The sequence below is a fragment of the Haliotis cracherodii genome, unplaced genomic scaffold, assembly GCF_022045235.1.
Source record: "Haliotis cracherodii isolate W230 unplaced genomic scaffold, xgHalCrac1.p SCAF_9, whole genome shotgun sequence".
In the NCBI taxonomy this organism is placed as follows: Eukaryota; Metazoa; Mollusca; class Gastropoda; order Lepetellida; family Haliotidae; genus Haliotis; species Haliotis cracherodii.
The window spans coordinates 4,153,689-4,170,932 of record NW_027266343.1 but is presented as its reverse complement, the minus strand read 5'-3'; the positions used below and the strand labels follow the sequence as shown (position 1 = coordinate 4,170,932).

The window sequence follows — 17,244 nt, the reverse complement described above, 5'->3', positions numbered from 1 at the left end:
GCCCTTAGCTGATTTGAGCAGAACACCGCAGGAATTGGCTTCATAGACATGGCTTCAACAAAACAAGGTTGTTATAATCACAGACTTCAATACCAAATATCCATTCATAGAAAGATGCCTTGATCGATCAAGGGCAATGCTCACTTCAAACCAATTTTTGTTCCAAAAATATATCTCTATTCATCAATTCCTTCACAAGTTTCAAACCTCATTCAAAATCAAACAAATGCATAACCTTTAATCAAATCAGTATTTCTGCAAAAGTATATAACACTTCTCTCCAAATCAATTTCCAACCAAAAACTGTACACTTGAGCGAACATCAAACTTAATTCCATCCTATCCAGTTGTCCCTTGAGCTCAATCATTTTCCACAAAAGACAACATCAACTTCATTATATTTCCCTCAACAAATAGGAACTTTTTGATCTTGAGAAGGTCATTCCAATTTTCTTTTCCCCAACTTTTCAAAGAAAGGTCGACAAATTTGTATCAAATCATTCGTTTTTGTACACAGCAACAAAATACTTTAGGTCGACTTTCAGTAAAGAATACACTTGGTTTCCTTCATGGCAACTGCTATGACCTTGGTCAGACAAGGTCATCTGGTGTCAGAAGCATGGAGGCGGCCATGACAGCTTGGATTGATGCTGATGCAATTCATTACTCAAGTTGGAGCTCTATTGGGTAAGTCAGTGAGTTATGGCATGCTTGGTTCTCCAAGCTCCTTGTCTGCATCAGGAGAGGAAATCACCCTTTTCTTGTAAACTGTGTCTTCCAGATTTCATCTTCAGGATTCCTATCTGATTGATGATCTTGGGATTGTCTCAAGGACAAAGTATTAGGTTTTTTTGTCTGCATGCCAAATCTTTCAGCAAAATGAGATCCTGATCGGAGTAAGTGAGTGAGTGAGTGAGTGAGTGAGTGAGTGAGCGAGCGAGTTGGTTTTTTGGGGGGTTTTTTTATTTTGGATGGAATGAATGAGTGAGTGAGTTTGGGTGGGTTTTGGGTATTGGTGGGAGTGAATGAGAAAGTGTGTGAGTGAGCAACTCCATTGGTGTGTTAGTTATATACAATGACATGCTATATACCTCTATTAAGACAGAATAAAAAAATAAACCAACTATTGATTAACCATAACAATGCCTTATAAACGGCACAAAATCTAAGCTTCCCACAAAAGAGCATTTTCCTTTTAACTTGAATGATTGAGTATCTCAAACTTTCATTACATCATCAATGAGCTACAGCATGATTAGGCCATCGACAAAATCAGTCGTTATTCACAAAGTTGACTTGAAGTGTTAAGCATCTTCAATGCTAAGTCAACATGGCCGTGCTCGGAAGCAGACGGCAGCTAATCAAGTCCACTTCATACATCACTGGGAAGGGACAGATAAGAAGAAATGATACACTGACTCCGCAACAAGAGAATCAAATTGTCTAAAACACCATGGCAATCGCTCTCACGCAGAAAGCAATACTCTATGGAATTTCCAGAACAGGTTGCGGTGGCGCCAAAGTCCCATTTATCAAGAACCTGTTTTCTCTTGGGACGGTCTCAAGAGTGTCTTATAGGTATTGACATAGGGAATATTTGATAGTGTTTATGTAAGGTATGGCCATGTGTGCCAACTTTAACTGATTTCTCTCATACAATGTGCATGCAGAGCATGTGTGAAAGTTGCACAGAAGTGAAATGATAACATGTTTTGCATTTGAGGCTTTGCTATCACTAATTCAGTAGGAAACTTGTGGGGATAACAGTTCCCAAGCTGTTTGGGAGAGTGAATCTATTCTTTGAAACAATTTCATTCAGCACACAGCGAACTTCCAAACTTATTCCTCAGATTTTAATTCAGTTGTTGTGGGACATTCTCCAGTGCAGTTCAGTTCAATTCAGCTGATTCTTGTTCTGGAAAGCATCCAAGTTTGTGAGCTCTACAAATGTCTCTAGTGTGTTTGAATTAATGTTCACAGGTAACAAAGTTTACTAAAATAACTTAGAGAAGTTTGATGCTAGGGACTGTTCTGTGTAATTTGTAATCACACAATCTCCAGGACAACAAGCAACCTTCACCAACACATTCTACGAGTGAGTGAATGAGTGAGTGAGTGAATGAGTGAGTGAGGGGGGGAGGGTTAGTGTGAGTGAGCGTTTGTTTGCAATATTCGAGATATATGACGGCGGTCTGTAAATAATCGAGTCTGGACCAGACAATCCAGTGATTGACACCATGATCATAGATCCACAATTTGGATACGATGACATGCATCAACCAAGTCAGCGAGTCTGACTACCTGATCCCGTTAGTTGCCTCATACGACAAGCATAGTCACCTCTTACAACAAGCAAGGATTGCTGAAGACCTATTCTACCCCGGATCTTCACGGGTCATGAGTGAGTGAGTGAGTGCATGAGAGTCATGTCTACTGCTTGTCAATGTTTTCACCCAATGACACATGTTTAATGGTTATATACAGTAGGTGCCTAATTTGCTTTTACCCTTTATGAAAAGTAAAGACTAATACTTTTACCCTTTACAAAAGTAAAGACTAATACTTTTTACTCTTTATGAAAAGTAAAGACTAATACTTTTACCCTTTACAAAAGTAAAGACTAATACTTTTTACTCTTTACGAAAAGTAAAGACTAATACTTTTACACTTTACAAAAGTAAAGACTAATACTTTTTTACTCTTTCCGAAAAGTAAAGATTGTTTTTAATCTTTACGAAAATTCAGACTCAAAAATAAAGTAATGTTATAAAAGCTCACTCCACTGGAAAACAAAAGTAGACTGAAGAAAACTGTTAGTACTAAAGAAAAGATTGCTGGTGTAATGAAGACGTGTGTGGGGAAACCCAGAAGACATACACACACAAAATGTTGATCCTTTAGCCTCTAGAAATTTCGCAAACCCATCTCACTTATTAAATTCCCATTACTCTGCTCTGACATCTGGACAAAGATATCTCGTCCCAACTGTTAAACCTAAAAGGTCAAAGACCTGTTCCGGTTGCCAAATCACTTTCATCAAATATTAAATGCCAGTTTTGTAAGCTTTATTTATACTTATTTGTAGCATTTTCTTCTTTCGACTGTTTAATTCTATGTTGTATTGTCTGTGCTACTTATATATATATAACCTTAAATATGTATCTGAAAAGTTCGGTGATGCGCTGATGTGAAAAGAATTTCTCATGGGCAATAAAATATTATCTGATCTTCATACTTAAAAAACAGGACACTTGAGTGAGTGAGTGAGTTTGGTTTAACGCCGCTTTTAACAGTATTCCAGTTATAATGCGGCGTGTCAGCATCATGTGGGAGGAAAGCCTGAAGTGATGCAGGTCTCAGACGTTTACCATTGGGCTTCGGTGAAACCCACAAGCACAGGTATGGTGCTGACAAACCTAGAAACATAATCGGGGCGAACCGGGATTCGAACCCACAATCATAGGTTTCTGGCGTGCCCAAGGGATGCAACTCTGCACAGCAAATCGCGGCGACTTAGACCCCAGTGCCCCCCCAGGAGCAATCTCAGCGCATAGACGGGCCGTATCACACCTACCTTAACATAAGCTTAGGAAAGTTGTACTCTAAGATCGCTTTGAGCAAGAGGGCCCTGCTAATGTATTTTAAGTTTTTTTAATCTAAGGTGACTACTTTTAGATAATATTTTACAATTCTATCTTATTTTCACCATGCCCCTACATTTTTGTAAAAATTCTTACTGCTGTATTTAGGTCATGTCCTGCATACACAAGACCACTTTCCTGCCTTCAGAGTACCATCTTTGAATACAATAACCATTTGTGTTCAGACACAGCTATAACAAATCCGACTTGCAATTAACCCTGCTAGTTTGGGGCTCCACTATTTCTCCCTTCAGCCCTTGATCAGACAAGTATCAGGATCCAGACACAATTGCTGCATAATGACCGGTCAATTTGTCTGTGCCACATGAACCGTTTACCCTGTCTTAGGGCCAATCCATTACCTCAATCAGCCCTAAATAAGCACTTCTACAACACAACGTTATTCTTACAATACAACAAGATTGCCCTTATCTATCACCAGACCATTTTCATAAAAACATCTCTATGACAATCGATATTGACATTCTACCATCGCCAAAATCATGCCATTATTTTGTCTTTGACGTTCCATGGAATTTGTTTCATTAGATAATCAGAACTGGCCATTCTCTGGTGTTGACATTTTATGTTTAAAAAATTGTCAGTCCACAAAAAAAACTTTTGGGCATTTTCACTGAGGCATCCAATAAATCAACCTGACCATTGAAATAGAAGGGCAATCAAACAGAAACTATCCTTCCATTTGGTTGAATTTAACCGATGCCGACCACCTTGGTGACCCGGAACACGTAACAGGACTGTCTGGCACCAGAACATGAACTTCTTGTGTTGAAATCTATATCTGGAACACAAGTGTCTTGGCCAGAACCTTCTATTGATAAATTGATTGCCAGAAAAGGTAATTTCAACTCTGTAAACAGAATCACAGCTGAGATGTTCATCCCCAAATCAATACTCGACAAAACCTGTAACATGACACGTGGTCTGCTTGCGGAGAAAATTGGTAATTTTTTCGTTGTCTCCACTGAAACTGATAATAGCTTACTGTAGTGCTTCGGTTCAGGCAAGGGAGGCTCCCTAACAGCTGGGTGACCCCAGGATTCCACACACCTTATTGAACACACCATTCTCATGATTCACTTACCTTCCCAAGAGTACCAGAATTCTCAGAGTGGGGTCAAACAAAACAACGCTATTGAAGTTTTCCACACAAATGTGTAATGGGTGGGAGATGGGTGGGTGATGGATGGGTGAAGGATGGGTGAAGGATGGGTGATGGATGGGTGATGGGTGGGTGATGGGTTGTGATGGATTGGTGAAAAGGTCAGTGAAGGGTGGGTGAGCAGTTTGTAATGGGAGGTTGATGGACGGGTGATGGACGGGAGATGGACGGGTGATGGACGGGAGATGGACGGGTGATGGGTGTGTGAGTAGTTTGTAATGGGTGGGTGAAGGACGGGTGATGGGTGGGAGATGGGTGGGTGATGGACGGGAGATGGACGGGTGATGGGTGGGTGAGCAGTTTGTAATGGGAGGTTGATGGACGGGTGATGGACAGGAGATGGACGGGGGATGGGTGTGTGAGTAGTTTGTAATGGGTGGGTGATTGGTTGGTGATGATATCAAACATGTGGAAATCTGACAACAAACTGGTGGAAATCTAACAACAAACTGGTGGCAATCTGACATCAAGCTGGTGGAAATCTGACAACAAACTGGTGGAAATCTGACATCAAACTGGTGGCAATCTGACATCAAGCTGGTGGAAATCTGACAACAAACTGGTGGCAATCTGACAAGAAACTGGTGGAAATCTGAAATCAAGCTGGTGGAAATCTGACATCAAACATGTGGCAATCTGACATCAAACTAGTGATAATCTGACAAAAAACTGGTGGAAATCTGACAACAAACTGGTGGCAATCTGACATCAAGCTGGTGGCAATCTGACATCAAGCTGGTGGAAATCTGACAACAAACTGGTGGAAATCTGACAACAAACTGGTGGCAATCTGACAACAAACTGGTGGAAATCTGACATCAAGCTGGTGGCAATCTGACATCAAACTGGTGGAAATCTGACAACAAACTGGTGGAAATCTGACATGAAGCTGGTGGCAATCTGACATCAAACTGGTGGAAATCTGACATCAAACTGGTGGAAATCTGACATCAAACTGGTGGCAATCTGACAACAAACTGGTGGCAATCTGACAACAAACTGGTGGCAATCTGACAACAAACTGGTGGAAATCTGACATTAAACTGGTGGCAATCTGACATCAAGCTGGTGGAAATCTGACAAGAAACTGGTGGCAAGTTGTAACTTTTAGTATTTTACCCATCAGAGTTCATAAACCTCCATCTAATTCTACTCTTCTGGCACTGAATTTGTCCCATCGCGCCATGAAAACATTATCATTTCAGAGTGAATTAAGCTTCATCAGCAGACATGTGTGCCTCTGCTTGGTTGAGAAAGTGCTGATGCTGGACTGACGCAATACAAGCGATGTGGTTGGATCACTGATACATACTCTTAACTGCACGCACTGAAACACTTCTAAATTGTAACCAAATTTGATGTATTTTGATAAAAATAAGTTTAAATTCTTTTTCCAGCAGGTAACATCTCTCAGGAAATTTTGTCAATAACTTTAACACACGTCATACACAGATTCTAAAATAATCTCATCAAAATCCCAAACTTGGTGGTCTTTTAAGGGCTAGCACTGTTTACCTCAATGCAGTCAATTTCCTGCCTATTAAAATATTTAAATAGTTTAGTTAACTGATCTAAAACTGTTTCAAATCGGGGTTTACTCAGTGTGTTCCTTCATACTAAAAACATTACAGTAAACAAGAAAAATCTCAAAGTCGCCCCAAACTGGGCAATCAAGCACTTTGAAGCCCTCGTCTGTACTTAAGCAGAAGACCATTAAGAAATGAAGATCGTCTACATAAACCTCAGTTAAAGTCGAGTGTTTGTGGGCGCCTAATCGTTCTGAGTAACACTGTGAAATGTACGAGCCAGGTGATTGCAGGGTTAGTTACATTGTCGTTAAAGTCTCAGTAATAGCTTGTCGTGCCAGGTTTGGAAGAGAAAATTACCCCCAAGAATCAAATGCCAAAATGAATGTGAAAAGACTTGAGAGAAGGGGCGAGGGTGAAGTGAAGACGCTGCTGATTGGTCGTAAACTCGACATCCACATGTCACCCTCTTGACGCCAGAATTTCAAGATGGTGCTTAAAGAACGGTTTGCTAATTGGTAGTTCTTGCTAATGACTTTGGAAGGAGCGTATCAGTTCTTCCATTTGGCTGTGTCAAGGTGATCCTCTCTCGCCTACTCTTTTAATTGAATATGCATACATTTTCTCTTCAGGTTAAAGGGTTCAAGGATTTGGTATTTCTGGTATCAATACTAATATACCAACACTGGATTTTTCCGTTGAACACGATAAAGGACTAAACGGCTACTGTCAAACTAATAGTCAAGTGATGTATTAACATATAGATAGACACAGTTCTAACATCATGGTGACATCTTGAACTATACAAAGTCTCATCTCCCAATAATTATTATCCAGCCTATCAAGAAATATCACAACTGTCATCCGTACAACATAAATTAGCATCTCACTGATACTTTATACTTTTTCCATGGTACTTAACCATATTTCTGCACAAAATACAAATTAATAATAATGAATGACTTTTTGTCTCAAGGTATCTATTTATGAAATTATGCCCAAGATCCAGCGTCCTGTTCCATGAAATGATCTTAGCGGTACCATTGTTACAAGTCTATGTGAAAGTATGGGAGTTACGATCGTCTTAGCACTAAGATCGCTTTGTGAGGTGAGGTGAAGTTGGGTTTAGCTTTGCATCCAAGATTATGGCACTTATATAGCGACGTGCATGCATGTGTGAGTGTGGCTGCTAATACTAGTCTGGACTGATGCCGATTTATAGTGCTAGCTCACTGAGATACCATGCCACAGTTTAACATGAATACCTCACTCAGACACAGTATACTGACTCCGAGCCGACCAGTTCTTGTTTTAGCCCCTTAATGCTGAGTGCCAGACAGGGTAACAACAAGTACTCTTAACGTCTTTTGGTATGAAGCGGCCACTCTCTGGGTGGACGCTTAACCACTAGACCACGAAGGCAGTATCAATTTGTGGAAGTTAGGGCTGGGACGAGTCCAAATTTACTACCCGGGTACCCACATACCTATTACCCGACCCTACCTGGGCACCCACTGTTGGTGTCAAGAGATAGGTATAAAATGTCTGATTGGGAATAGTTTGACAGTAGCCCTGGCCGAATGTTTTAAGATACACGTAGAAAACGATGTGGTCATGCATACACTGAAGTTTTAGCTTTGTTCAAACATATAAAGTCAGAAGGAACGTGTTCATAGTCATGAAGAAATGCGAACAGTAGAGACTTAAACTTGTCATGTAACCATGTAGTTATAACTATAGTGATTTTTGTCATGAAACAATATATCACGTGACTAACCCCACCCGACCTGAGTACCCGAGTTACCCATCCCAGCCCTAGTGGTTCTCTTTCTCTTCCTGTTGGCAACAGAACTTCTATCCTCTGACAACACCCGCGTCAAACACATTCCTGCTGAGATCAAAATTCACAGACAGGTGTGATCCAGATGATGATGATGATGATGATGATGATAATGATGAAGATGACCAAGTGTTGCATCACAACCCACCAGGAATCATGGTACCCAGGGTTATCCTAGTGTACACAAACACAAGCCACACTCCACCTCCACGCGTCCCTGACACAACACTCAGCCCCAATACCGGTCAATAGACAGCCGCACAATCGTTCATCACTGCCTGGACCCACAATAGATCTGCCAGACGTCACATCAATCAATACTCCCCGCCTGATTAATATCCAGACACAGGTTGACCAGTGCTGGCCAGTGTGCCGGACACATACGCGGGTCAGCCAGTCTGTGGGTGGTATTTGTAGACTGGGTCAATACAGTTTTGTTTCTTTGTTGCATTAAACAACATTCACTCACTCATACACAAAGATATTACTTGGAAGTGTTCCGGGCATTTAGTTGGTTGGTTTGTTGTTTAACGCCACACTCAGCAATATTCCAACTGTATGACGGCGGTCTGTAAATATTCAAGTCTGGACCAGACATTATCCAGTGATTAACATCATGAGCATTGATCCATGCAAATGGGATACGATGACATGTATCAACCAAGTCAGCAAGCCTGACCACCCGATCCAGTTAATCGCCTCTTACAACCTGTCACCTTTTACAGCAAGTATTGGTTGCTGAAGGCCTATTCTACCCCAGATCTTCACGGGAAAGGTCAATAAAGTAGAAAACCCAGGGTGAAATCGGCTCTTCTTCCCTGAAGGGTTGTCTGGAAGTGCTCGTTAAATAACTAACATCATCGTCATCATCGTCATCATCATCATCTGAATATAGGTATTGTTTGTGGCCAGGTGTAGTGCAAAGCCCCGCGTATGTGATTGAGTATGGGAGTATATATTAAAGTATAAGACAGAGTATATTGTAATTTGGCCTCAAGTTTTACATTAGTTTGCTCTGATTGCTCTATAAAACTCCTAAAAACATGAGGTATGAAATAAAATCATTGGCCATCTCCTTTCAAAGGGAAAAATGAATGTTTGAAAAATATTCTGTCACACAAAAATTCCACACCTTACACCTCCCAAACCTAGAATACTAAATAGTAGGCCTAAGATCACTCAGAGTTAGGGCAGATCGGGGTGCCTTTGTACAAAGCAATCTTAACGCTAAGGTGATCACAACTGCCATACCTTCACATAGACTTACGAAAGTTGTAGCGCGAAAGTTGTTTCTTCCAAGGCACCTTGTTTCCCATACCTTATACAAGAGCGTGGTCTTATTCATGGATTGTTTTATGCATGGGCCTTTGCATAGGTAGTGATGCATGGTCACACAAAACCTTACAGGGATGCTCCATAAAATAAAAATCCAAAAACCATATGTTCGACAACAACTGTCAGTCAATCATGGTATCTATTTGAAACCTTTCGTTTGCTTAAACCAGCTCTCATCCAAACGGTTCCACGGCAGCAGAAGCAGCTCCAGGCTCACACGACCCAGCTGCAACATCATCTACCACCAGCTTCATCATCACTGATTACATCCACACCTTTGTTTCCAGACAGGTTGGGGCACAGCCCTATTTCCTGCAGGTGGATCCTAACAGCAAACACAGCTCTACCATCCATTGACAAGAATGGAAGACTGCATTCTGACAGATATGCAAGGGAATTATCTAGGATTCCAAACTAAGTGCTCTTGGCAGGCAAATTGGGGAAATTTGCCATTTTGTTCAAAGTCAGGATCTTTTAAAGTTCTTATTTTCCAAGATTCAGAGGTATTTTAACACTAACATTTAAAATGGCATTCAATGCAATAACGTTAAAACTAAGCATTAAAGCCTATTCCTATTAATTGGTCCTATTGCCAGTGAAATACAAGACACCTCTACAAAGACATATCATTAGTTCTAACTTCAACTTCATGAATTGGAAATATTTAATTCCAATTTGGGAACTTTTACTGACATTTGCGGCAGACTTGGGGCCAAATAAATTCTGGGTACTGAGCAAGTCTAGATTAATCCCTGACATGCCACCCAGTAGTAAATTAACACCATAAGTCACATGATCAAGTTGTTTCTTTGATTCTTCTTCAACACCTCACTCAGCAATATTCTATACGACAGTGACCGTAAATAATGGAGTCTGGACAGACAACCCAGTTATGGATATTGTGAGGGACAATCCACGCTGTCTGGTATGATAACACACAATCAACCATGACACCAAACCTGACCAATCAAACTATTTGGTCTTACGACCATGCTGGAGACCAGTTCTTGCCCTGAATCCCCATGGTGGATCAATGTCAAAGGAACCCGCGAAGATTCCGGGGTAGAATAAGTCTTCGGCAACCCGTGAAGATTCCGGGGTAGAATAGGTCTTCGGCAACCCGTGAAGATTCCGGGGTAGAATAGGTCTTCGGCAACCCGTGAAGATTCCGGGGTAGAATAGGTCTTCAGCAACCCGTGAAGATTCCGGGGTAGAATAGGTCTTCAGCAACCCGTGAAGATTCCGGGGTAGAATAGGTCTTCAGCAACCCGTGAAGATTCCGGGGAAGAATAGGTCTTCGGCAACCCGTGAAGATTCCGGGGTAGAATAGGTCTTCAGCAACCCATGCTTGCTGTAAAAGGCGACTATGCTTGTCGTAAAAGGCAACTAACGGGATCGGGTGGTCAGGCTCGCTGACTTGGTTCATGCATGTCATTGATCCCAATTGTGTGGATCGATGCTCACGATATTAATCACTGGATTGTCTGGTCCAGAGTCGATTATTTACAGACCGCCGTCATATAGCTGGAATATTGCTGAGTGCGGCGTTAAACAACAAACCAACCAACCAACAATGTCAAAGGTAAACATAAAACTAAGGAGAAATACATATACTGACTTCCCATTTGTCTTGACAGTGTCCTGGTGGCAAACCTCCTTGTTGAAGTATTACATTCACATGGAACTCCAGTAGTCTTAACTTTGCGTCAGAACCCTTGTTCAGTAAAACTTGTATCCACAAGCACAGACAGCTTTCACAGGACAATGTCGGTTTCTGGATGAACAACCTTCAAGTCGAATATTCTTCAACTCAAGACGAACAATCTCTGGTTACTCCTGACACCAATCATCAGACAATGCAGGTGTCTATTCAGACAATGCAGTTGTCTAATCTGACAATGCAGGTGTCTATTCGGAAAATGCAGGTGTCTAATCAGACAATGCAGGTGTTGAATCAGACAATGCAGTTGTCTAATCTGACAATGCAGGTGTCTATTCAGAAAATGCAGGTGTCTAATCAGACAATGAAGGTGTCTAATCAGTTTATGCAGGTGTCCAGAAGAACATCACAGCTACAGAAAACTCTCACACTGGCCTTGATGATGAACTCCGAATGGTGGGCACCTTCAAACCAGTTGACAAATCTTGACCAGTGACTGCAAGAGTCCTATTGACCAGCAAATACCTTTCCTCAGTCTGTCTAATGAGCTGCACACCAGCTGGAACACAGTAAAGCTACAAAACTTTGATTTCATTGAACAAACCCACCTCAAGCTAGTCAACAAGGCTATATCTGTATTGTCATATGACCATAGGTTGTCACAATGAGTTGTTTTTATGCAACATATCAAATTTCTTCATTCAGTAAATCCCATATGCTTGCCATTCACAGCGCAAAGGCTGTATCATTAACATACGGTGATCATTGTCAGACTAAACACTTATGCATTCAATGAAAGAGCACAAGTCAGCCAGGGCATATAATCAATGGCTTCTCATACATTACAATTTGGACTTGTTGCTTGAGGTGAGGTGAAATGGGATTTAATGTCGCGTTGAAGATTATTGCACTTATATAGCGACGTACATATAAGTGTGTATGTGCGTGCATGTGTGTGTGGCTGCTTGTACTAGCCCAAACTAATGACAATTAAATAGTACTAGCCTACTGAGATACCATTCCACAGTTTAACATGTATACCCTACTCAGACAGAGAATACTGACTCCGAACCGAAGAGTCCTTGTTTTATCCCAGGCAGGCAGGGTAACATCAAGTTCCATCTTCTACCTTTTGGCATGATGCAGCCAGGGATTTAATCACAAATTTGGGCAGATGTTCTATCCACTAGACCATGGAGATTGCTTGAGTGAATGAGTGAGAGGGTAGGTATTGTGCTGCTTTTACCAATACTCCTGAAGTATCACAGTGGAGGACACCAGAAACAACTTCAGCCACTGTACCCGTGGGGAAACACCTTATCCACTGGGTTACCTAACTGCCTCACCTACTGCAAGACCTTCTATAAGTATATCTAAAGAAGCATTCATCTTCTGATATCTGGCACCAGTAAATTAAGAGTGTTCATACAATACAAAGACAAATTCAAGAAGTTCACGATCATCAGAAATCCATGTACAGTGATGACAAGTAAGATCCTGCCTAATCAATAGCACAAGGTCATGGTCAAGGTCAGACTACATTTGACCTAGGAAACAGAATGTTGTCTGACAGGGTCAGGGTCAAGGTCAAAGTCAAGGTCGAGGTCATAGTACAGTTGATCTAGATTACAAAAATACTCTGAGTATCAATAACATAAATTTCTTAAGAAGTTGTGCTAATTATTGCAACTTAGATATAAATCATTGATGATGGATGTAACTTGTTGCCATTCCAGCAAACGAAATAAAACCAACAAAAGAACAACACCAAGCTTCCTTACATCAACGATTTCTTCTAATCAGACAGGGAGGGATATTTATTCACTAATTGAACAATTACTATGAGATATGGCTTCATTACTGCCAACAAAGTGCAGCTTTTGTAGTTGTCAAGTCCTAAATTTGTGCTGTTAATGATGATTGACTTGGGCCGGACTGGACATGACTGCCCCGAGGTCAGCAGATGGGAAACATGTGACCAACACCTCCCTCCCACTGGCTGAGAGTCTTGACTGAAGTTGATATAAGCAAGGGCAGATCCAGCATTATTAAAAGGGAAGGGTCCAAAATATCAATATCCACTCTCAGATACTTTTACTGCCTACAACACGCCACGTTTGGTTTTCAAAAGTGTATGGTCCGGACCTGCTACATTGATCGGGTCAGGGTCAGTGCCTTGGTTTATTGTGTGTCATGGCACTCCGACTTCATGGGATGATGCTCATAACATCGATCACTTGTTTGTCTGGACCAGCCCAATTATTTAAAGGCCATGGTCATACAGCAGGAATAACAACCAAACAAATAATTATCGGTTAAACACAAATTCTTTTCCCACTAGGACTATGTATTGTCAAAAAAATTATATTACAATGTAGGGGCGGTCGGGTAGCCTAGTGGTTAAAGCATTCGCTCGTCACGCCGAAGACCCGGGTTTGGTTCCCGACATGGGTACAATGTGTGAAGCCCATTTCTGGTGCCCCCTGCCGTGATATTCCTGGAATATTGCTAAAAGCGGCGTAAAACCATACTCACTCACTCATTATTACAATATATTGCGATACAGGTATCTGTATTGCAGATCCTATTTTTTACATACTAATGTAAATATCATTATGTCAAAGTCACTGCCCGGAGCATGATCAGTCGCCACCATCTTGTAGTCATAGATACAGGGGAGATAACAAAGTGAGAGAGATCCCTTCTGTGCTTTTCCTGCTCTGTCAATCAATTTCGAAGTCAAAAATCTTTTGTGAATGAATTTGGTTAAAAGATACAATTAATGATGAAAGTTGTTATGTTGATTCACCCAAAATTCGGAACACAAAAAATATTGCAATCCATATCGTTTGAAAAGCGTATTGCAGTATACCGGTAAAAGTGTGCAGTACATAGCACACAGAGCCAGCATGGCTTTCTGACGTAACAGGAATCTCACACAACCAGCTCCCAACACTGACTGGGGCCCACTGCCTCCATGGATGGCTACCAGTTTGATTTATCCTACAATCAATGGCAAAGCTTGTAACCCACCGTTCGGTGCTATTGTCTGTAAATGTCAACCAGGTGTGGGAAAATAGCCATGACAGAGGACCTGCTTCAACACACATACAGTGAGGGTTGTCCATGTTATTGATTGACAAAAACCTTAAGGCCAGAGCAGCATGTTTCTTGTTTGGAATTGTTTAAGGTAAACTTAGGATGCAGGAAAAAACTTAAAACTGGCCAATGTGTCTATCATAACACAAAATATATCTTACAAAACTATGAAAATCATTAACAACGCACTGTGCCACAATGTAAGGCTTGGACAGAGGGAGATGTCGATTTGGGCCAGAATTACTGCAAGGCCCTATTCCAAAAGGTGAGTGAGTATTGTTTTAAGCCACTTTTAGCAATATTCCAGCAATATCACAGCAGGGGACACCAGAAATGGGCTTCACACATTGTACCCATGCGTGGAATCAAACTCAAGTCTTCGGCGTGACGAGCGAACACTTTAACCACTAGGCTACCCCACCGCCCCTTCTACCAGGTGAGGTGAAATAGAGTATGAAATAAGCATGTCTATATTAGTCATAACATTCTCTGCAACTACTTGTAAAATCTTGGTGTTTGAATGATGTTTTCACTGTAGTCAGTACTATTCCTGCTATAGTTAAGCAGCTTGAAATAATCACATCTGGGTCAAGCAAACCAGGGGTTGATAGCATGAGCAACAATCCACATCCACATCAATAGTGACAGGCTGTCAACCAGGTCACACATTTTAACCTCCAATCCTCCGAATAGTCGGGGGCGGTGAGGTAGCCTAGTGGTTAAAGTGTACGCTCGTCATGCTGTAAACCTAGGTACGATTCCCCACATGGGTACAATGTGCAAAGCCCATTTCTGGAATCCCCTGACGTGATATTGCTGGAATATTGCTAAAAGTGGCATAAAACTACTCACTCACTCACTCCTAGTTTGGTCATCACCATGGGGAACTGTTAGCCGGATCTGCCCCGGGAGCAACCATTAGGGTAGGCGCGAGTGTAAAACAAAAACGTACTTCTTCTGGCCTCTGTGTTTATTGTCATCTGACATTTGGTGGATGGGATTTGCAAAGGTCATCAAATCTAAACATTTGCTGACTCTACAGATTTACAAATATAAAGGCAAAGTTTTAAGACATATTTCCTGTACAAGTCACTAGTCCTTCCTAAATTATACTGGTCTCAGACTAGCACAGAATTCGAACCCAGCCTCCTAACTTTTTTTGCAACAAATCATGTTGCGTCATAAAGTTGATTTCATTTTTACAGCCTCTCTTAAGTCTGTCTCTTAAAACCTCCTTGTCTAATGATCACCAATTACCCCTAAAGCACAAAACTATCAAACAGTTCTAAATCTGCCAAAACCACACAACACAAACCTTCAACAATAATCAACATGGCTGCCCTGAAATTTTACCATCTGATATCATCAAACAATGTTATCAACAAATCACAAATTAAACCTCTACAACCCATCAAACATCAGCCTCTCCGAATAACACATCCCCCAGGCATAGCCTGCAGGGGCTTACCCACTGAATCTGAGCTAATATCAGGAATAAATCAGTCTTACCCCAACCTGTATCATCAACGCGATCAGTCTTCATCCTTACACTAATCGGCTACACGGCAGTTAATCAACTTGAAGCATAATGCAAGCCCCTGGTGATGTGTCTTGTCATAATAATAAATGTTTATGGTCGAATGGCTGATAGAACGTCTGTTTCCCGACAACCAAACTGCATGGGAAACCTTATAACCCTCGGTCACCCTGGGAAAGACTTTTTGCATATTTGTCGTCCTCCACAAACAATGAGGTCGCAGAATGGTGTGTACTTTGTATAACAAGGTCTTATCAAGGTACGGAGATATGTGACTTGCATGTGTAGGTGAAATTGGGCCTGTCGGTTCGGACTGCTGCGTCAGATGACACCATCGAAACTTGTAAACGAAGACCATGGTCGGTCAATAGAGTGTGGTCAGCTTCTAGACTTACTTCTTAAACAGTTTTTTGGGGTTGTACAAACCAGGGATTACGGTGACCCTTGCACAGGCATTATTCCTGGTGTCATTACAACCAAGGCAAATCCACATTCTAATTCAGGGAATGCCAATCGGATTGCTAATACTGATGAAATCTTTTTCTGACGTGATGAAACATCATAAATCACTCTTTTTTTACGGTAAACTTGGATGTCATTAAAACAGAGTAGCATTAGCCTGGGAGATAGGAGGTTTACAGAAGGTGGATTTATCAGTATGTGATCACTGTGCTGTGCTGTGCTGTGCTGTGCTGTGCTGTTTCTGTTTCTGTTTGTTTGTTTGTTGTTTAACGCCGCACTCAGCAATATTGCAGCCATCATGATCGAGTCTGGACCAGACAATCCAGTGATTGACATCATGAGCATCAATCCACACAGTTGGGATATGATGACAAGTATCAACCAAGTCAGCGAGCCTGACCACCCAATCCTGTTAGGCGCCTCTTATGACAAGCATGGGTTGCTGAAGACCTTTTCTAACCTGGATCTTCACAGGTGTGTGGTGTGCTGTGCATAATGTGAATATAATGCTGTGCTTTGCTGTGCTGTGGTAGGTATACTAGTGGATAGTATCACAGTGTGTTGACTTAATGCTGAAAGTCGTAGACATTATCACTTTGTTGAAACCCCAGAAGGGGTTGATCAAGGATCATGATTGTGGCGACTTGAGTGAATGAGAACATTTAGTTCAACACTGCTCCAAACAGTGTTGCAGTTACATTACAGCTTAATTTGGGATCAAAGAAAAATCCGACATTTATTCCTTTTTTGACATCAACAAGGATGCGTATGGCAAATCAAGGATCCTAACTGGTGTCAAACTCTGTGAACTGATCCTCACATGACTAAGGGATGCAACTCTGCACAATGAATTGCAGCACCTTAGACCACTTGGTCAGCCATGAACCCACAAGAAAGAAGCACATCCTGACATGACTAAGGGAGGCAACTCTGCACAGTGAATTGCAGGACCTTAGACCAT

General features: G+C 41.4%; 1 protein-coding gene across 6 annotated transcripts in view; it reads right to left on the bottom strand.

Annotated features, from left to right (window-relative positions):
* LOC139453284 (dematin-like) overlaps positions 1 to 17,244 on the bottom strand; it is a 127,135-nt gene that overhangs the window by 31,192 nt on the left and 78,699 nt on the right. The gene's annotated exons all lie outside the window — the stretch shown is intronic.